We start from the raw sequence: 6,500 nt of genomic DNA on the forward strand, positions 1-6,500 counted from the left end.
CAAGCCAAAATGGTTTCTCATGGGCCCTTTAGTTACTTGAGGAAGTGTGGGATATTGATGCTACCCTTCGATGTCAGGAGACATTGTCTTTGGGGCCACTCAAAGCAGAATTCTGAGACTTCTCTAGATTCTTCCCAGCAGCCCTTTCTCATGTGTCTCTTTTCTATGCCTTTTAATCATCATAATGAGCAACAGACATTTACATACCACTTTAAGTTTTGCTGGGTACTTTACATACAGGACCTCATGTGAGCCTCCAGACAAGCCTGTGAAGGTCAGTCAGTGTTACAGGTATAATCTTCATTTTACAGTTCAAGGAACAAAGGCTCAAATTTGTCTTGCATGACTACACATATTTGTAATGGGCTTTGTTTTTCTTGCCTTCTCAATAGGTAGGGGGAGGGAGAGAGGAGGGAGAGAATTTGGAACTGAAAATAAAATAAATTTGAATTAAAAAAAAAAAAAGAAAGAAACCAAGACTCAGAGAAGCTAACTGTGTCACTTTGTTCAGGAAGCACCAATGACGACCTTATTGCCTCCAGTTGCATTTAAAGTTGGCATTTAAAGCCCTTCATAGTCTGACTCCAGCTTATCTTTTCAAATTGATTCCACATTAATGTGTACCGTGCCCCACCCCCAATCATAGTTGCATCCAAACTGTTTTTTCACTGTTCCCTTCTATCTCCCACCTCCAGTCCTTTGCACATGCTTGGGGTACTCTTCCTCTTCCACTTAAACTTCACAGAATCCCTGTTATCCTCCAAGACCCGGCGTATGAACCACCTCCCACAAGATTTTCCCTGACTCCCCTATTGTAAGTTCTCTCTAACCTGCCTCAAAATTACTTCATATTTATCATGTCAAATATTTTATATTTACTTGTCTGTGTATATGTTGTTTTCCCCTTCCCTCTCATACCTGCCCAAGCCCCTTGAAGGCAGGGTGCTGCTTCATTTTCCTTTATTCTGAATCCAGAGCTTCACACATAGGTATTTCATGCGGAGAGAATGTCCCAAAAGTCTTTGTGCAGATTTATGCTAGCACGGAGACTTTGGGGACACGCCATTTTGTTGAGTTGAATTATAATGAAGTGTAGATGTAAGTCACATAACTAGCAGGTGTTGGGTATGGGATGTGAACCCAGGTCTCCCTGCTTCCCATGCTACCTCTGACATGTCTTTGAGTGCTTAACAAAACTACCCAGTGTGGCTACTTCCTGCTTTCTTGCTTTCAAAGCTTTTGTCACTGATTTGTCTTTGTTGTGTCAGACTCTTCTAGTTGTCTGTGTGAGGCTTTATTTAAAAATGTGAAAACCATTCTTAGCTCAGGGCCAAATTCAGGCGAAAATTGTCAAGCCCCAAACTAGAGTGCTCATGCAAACTATCCTCTCTCCAGTTTCCTCATACTTTCTGGATTCCCTAATTCTTCAAAATCTCTTCCTTTTTATTATTAATTCTTATTCCTCCCACTCCCTGCCCTTAAATTAACACCCAGGGACTGGTGCTGCCTGTACTAAGAAAGTCCCATAGATCCTGGACATGTAAAATGCGTAACATCGGCCTCTGTTATTTATCCACTACCTCTGTGACCTTGGGCAAGCTGCTTAACCTTCTGGGCCTGTTTCCTCATCTCTAAAATGCACTAAATGGCTTCTGAAGCCCCTTTCAGTGTTAGATCTATGATCCCATGATCCTGGCATCACCAGCAGGCTGACGCCCGGATCAACATAGGAAAACCCCATGTTTACTTTTACACACTGTCACAATACAACTCCCACACAGCTGGGCAACAAGGCTCTCATCACAAGAGATTCAGATCCTCAGGGGCGTAGAAGTGAAGTAACAGCAAATGAACAGCCTGAGCTGGGCATTGTGCCAGTGACCAACCCATGCCATGGAGGCCTTTCCTGAAAGCACCTTAATTAAGTGTTTCAGCTCAATCCTATCCTGGAGTTCAAGTGTGACTTCAGTATTCCTCCCAGGCTCTAGCACTTCATGGTATTAACAGTTCAGATAGAACACACGGTAGTTACCAACACTTGGGAAAAGCTACTGGACTCTCCAGGTTACATTTCGGAGCTCAGTGGTGGACACCATCTCAGAGGCAGTGCTGTGCAGTGGATAGGGCACTTGCAACCAAAAGGTCCCAGGTTCAAATCCCATCCCTGAAGACCTGTGTGGCTATGGGCACTATCACTTAACATCTCTAGCCTCAGTTTCTTCATCTGTAAAATGAGGGGGATAATATAGTTCCTACCCCGCAGGCTTAGTGTGAGGCTCAAATAAGACCATGGATGTAAAAGCACTTTGCAAGCTTTAAGGCATTATACCAGGGGTCCCAAGCAAGCTTTAAGCTGTTCGGTTATCATTTAAAGCATTGTTAGGCTCTATTCTAGTCCCTAGTAATTGCCTGTTGGCCCATCTGCTACATGTAGAACACCCCAATATTTGAAATACTGATTAAATGTTTACTACATATACAGTATTCTTTATAGTTTGGAAACTGGTTCAGGAGAGAGAAATAAACAGTTCAGGCCATGAATAAAAATAATGGCATCTTTGTTCTTTGGCCATGTGGCCCCTTATAAGTCTTTAGGAGCTCACATTCTAATTAAGGGAGACGGGCCTAGAGTTGGAAGGGGTGTGTGGGGAAGGTACACAGAAGATGCCCAGGTTGCAAATAGCCAGGATGTAGTGGAGTGACCTGGTTCTGGGAGAAGGACAAGGAGGGCCAGAGCACAGCTGGTATGTCCAAGAAAGGGTGTGGAAGAAAGATTCTATAGAACCACAGAATTCCAACTGCGAGGTACCTTAAAAATCATCTTGTTAGTGTCTTCCTCTCTCATTTAGCAGATGAGGAAACTGAAGCCTGGATTGGTAAAGGTCACACAGCAATCAAGAGTTGAACTCATATCCTCTCATTCCAAATTCAATTCTCTTTCTACTGTACTGTTCTAGGTATGGATTTCAGTCTTGTTTCTGATACTTAGCAGCTGTGCATCCCATGGGTTGATTACTTGACCTCTCTGAGCTTCAGTTCCTTCATCTGTAAAATGGGGATGACAATAATTTTCTATCTCACAGAGCTGTTGTGAAGAATAAAAAATCTTTTGTAAGCCTTAAAGTACCATCAAAAGATGAGGTTTATTATTGAGCAGAGCCATCCAATTTACCAAAGATAGGCTGAAGATAAATGTGAGTCCTACACCAGCGCCTAACTGGACCTCTGACACCAGAGGTTGTAAGACCTCTGGGGACCAGGCTGAGGCTCCAGTCACTAGGCCGTAGAACTCTGGGATTCACCCTGAGGAAAAGGGAGATGCAGAATCCTAGAGTCAGTCTGCAGAGGCAGCAATACTGTATCTGAAATCCTAGTTCCATTCTGGATTATTAATTTTTTGGGGGGGAAATATTTTGGAATTTCTGTATTTAGCCCCAAATAAGAGTAAAAGACAAAGAGGAAAAGGGAGTTCAACACTTTCAGTGAGGAAATCAGAATCAAAGAATTGTGTATAATAATAGGGATAATAGCAAGTCAGGGGTACACAGAGGTGCAGAGTAGTCTGCAAAATATCCTTCATATCTGCATCTCTGGGTCTGTGGAGTTGGCCTAGTAGAATCTCTAAGTGCTGAGGATCTTTGGTCTCATCTTCACCCTTATAGCTTGTTTGAATTTATTCTCATTCCTTCTCTCTTCAATCCCTCAGGCTCTTCACCTAGGGAACATAATATATGGAAAGGAATTTGAAGCTACTACCTTCATTCACATGCTTGATAGAAACTCTTGGTTTTCTTAGCTTTATGAGGCTGTATTTCAGGCTGGAATCATAGGGAAGCTCTCAATGGATTCATGCCTCTCTCAGTTGCTGTCAAGAAAAGGGCAGAGGAGAGTTTTTTCTCACTAAGGTGACTTCAGAGAGTGTGCCCTATCATGACAGGAAGTAGAAGTGTGGAAGCAAAAGCCATTTCAAGCCCAGGGTTGGAGCCATTGTCTTCTTTGCCCAAATGGGATCCCTGGGCCTTTCCTTTGCTGTGATGGGCTCCATATTGTATTCTTTTTTTTATTTGCTTTTTGGAGGGGGGAGGGCAGGGCAATTGGGGTTAAGTGACTTGCCCAAGGTCACACAGCTAGTAGGTGTTTAGTTTCTGAGGCCAGATTTGAACTCAGGTCCTCCTGTCTCCAGGACTAGTGCTCTATTTACCGCACCACCTCGCCGCCCCCCCCCCCCCATATTATATTGTTAAGACACTTCAGATCTATATATTGATATTGCTTGTCTTCTGGATCATTCCTAGTTGCTGTCTCTCCTTTTGAGACACTGGGGCTCAGTGGGAAATGGAAGAAGGCACAGGGGTAGATTTCCAATATTACTGTTACCAGTAACTACTGTTTTGCCAATAGTTCAGCTGAATCAAGGGACTCTAAAGCAGACTTATTCTTTCACATGCTAGACTTCCCATAGCATCAATGCGATATTTGCAGTGCCAACGGTCACTATAAATATACCTGCATAGTGCTCAATCACAAATATAACAGACTCTCCATAGAGAAGACAGAAACAAAACATTTATTTAGACACCAGAAAACCAAATCCCAAAACCAGTAAGCCAATTCCATCATAGTAGCAAAGAAGTTAATAAACCATAACAGCATAGAGAGCCACAGCATCCTTTAGCTTTCCCACAAACACCAACATTTACTCACAAGCCTAACTGTCTCCCTCAAATGTATCCTTTCCTCCCAACCGTGTCTAGCTGCTCTAACTCCCAGTTTCCTGGAACTCTGCTTTCAGCAAACTCTTTCCACCACAGGCTCCATGTGATTACATTCAGCCTATTAGGGGGCAGAATATATTCCAAAGCAGAGGTCTTCAAATTCCCTTAGGCTTATTAAGGATCAGGGAAGATCTTCAAATTTCCATTACCCTTATACTTCCTCATCCCTTAAGGATCACAGGGAACAATGTTGAATAATGAATATATGCAAAAGAATATTAGGCAAGCCTACCTGTTACCCACTCCCATACACCCTCTGAGAGTAGGTTAAAAGGAGGTACAGGAAAGATAGAAGGGGTGGTGGAAGTGCTGTCCATTCTGTTCTTACCAGACCACACTCTACTACTGGAAAGCACTTCTTCCTCATTGCATTTCTTAGCATCTATAACTCCCTTCAAAGCTCAGCCCAAGGGCTATCTCCTACTTGAAGTTTGTGTGACTCCTCCTCCACTCCCACTGCTTGTGCCTCCCACCACACCAAATAACTTTGTGGTGTGTGTGTATGTCAGTGTGTGTGTACCTATGTTGATTTGATTGCCCTGATAGAATGCAACCTTCTTGAGTTCAGGAATGGTTTTTTTTTCTATCCCCAGCACAGTAGCCAGTATATAGTAGGTGCATAATGAATGCTGGTTAATTGATTAGTTAGAACAAAAGGAGGTAGTCAGAAATGATCAAACAATAATATAAACAGGAATGAATGGGTCAGGTCCTAGCCCAAAGAGGCTGAATATTTTTTTTGCTCATCCCTTCCTTCATCTCTTGAACTGGGGGAACTGAATTAGATATCTGAATGAATCTCATTGGCTGGCATCTTGAGTAGTCTCAAACAAAATTTCTTTGCCCACAGTGCTCTATATTTCATTTCTAAAATCACCAGTTAATAGTTTTAGAGCTGGATGGGATCTCAGAGCCTAGGAAGGTGAAGTCCAGGGTCACATATCTCAGTAAGTGTCAGTGCTGAAATCCAAAACCAGGTCTTCCTGATTCTAGAACCAATGTTCTTCCTACTATACCAGATGTATTTGTGAGGTAATCTTTCTTTTCTTTGTTGTTTTTATTTATTTATTTATTTATTTATTTATTTTTAGTTTTCAATATTCATTTCCACAAATTTTGAGTTACAGATTTCTCTCCCCATCTTTCCCCTACTCCTACCCCCAAATTGCTAGCCTACTGAATACCCTTTTCCCCAATTTGTTCTTTCTTATATCTTCCCTCATCTCCCCCCATCCCCCAACTTTCTAGTAAGGCAAGATAGATTTCTATACCCTGGTGCCTGTATGTCTTATTTCCCAGTTGCATGTAAAAAAACAACAACAATAAGTTTTTTATATACACATTTGTTTTTAAAACATTGAGTTCTTCATTTGTTGCCCCTCTTCCCTTCTCACCCACCTCCACTGGGAAGATAAGTAGCTCAATATAGGTTGTACATGTATAGTTATGCAAAACATTTCCATAGGTATATTATGAAGGACTATTTCCCTCCATCCTATCCCACCTCCCACTTATTCTATTTTCTCCTTTGACCCTGTCTCTTTTCAAAAGTGTTTGCTTCTAACTACCCTCTTCCCCAATCTGCCCTCCCTTCTATCATCCCCCCTCTTATCTCCTTCCCCCCTATTTTCCTATAGGGTAAGATACCCAATTGAGTGTGTATGTTATTCCTTCCATAAGCAAAATTCAATGAGTAAGGTTGATACTTTCCCTTTCACCTTCCTG

General features: G+C 42.1%; 1 long non-coding RNA gene across 1 annotated transcript in view; it reads left to right on the forward strand.

Moving 5' to 3' along the window:
- Positions 1-6,500, forward strand: part of LOC138149102 (uncharacterized) — a 258,992-nt gene that overhangs the window by 24,079 nt on the left and 228,413 nt on the right. The window lies entirely within an intron of this gene.

Source organism: Petaurus breviceps, unplaced genomic scaffold (assembly GCF_028583685.1).
Source record: "Petaurus breviceps papuanus isolate PSGF00001 unplaced genomic scaffold, PetGlider_PUasm1.0 90845, whole genome shotgun sequence".
Classification (NCBI taxonomy): Eukaryota; Metazoa; Chordata; class Mammalia; order Diprotodontia; family Petauridae; genus Petaurus; species Petaurus breviceps.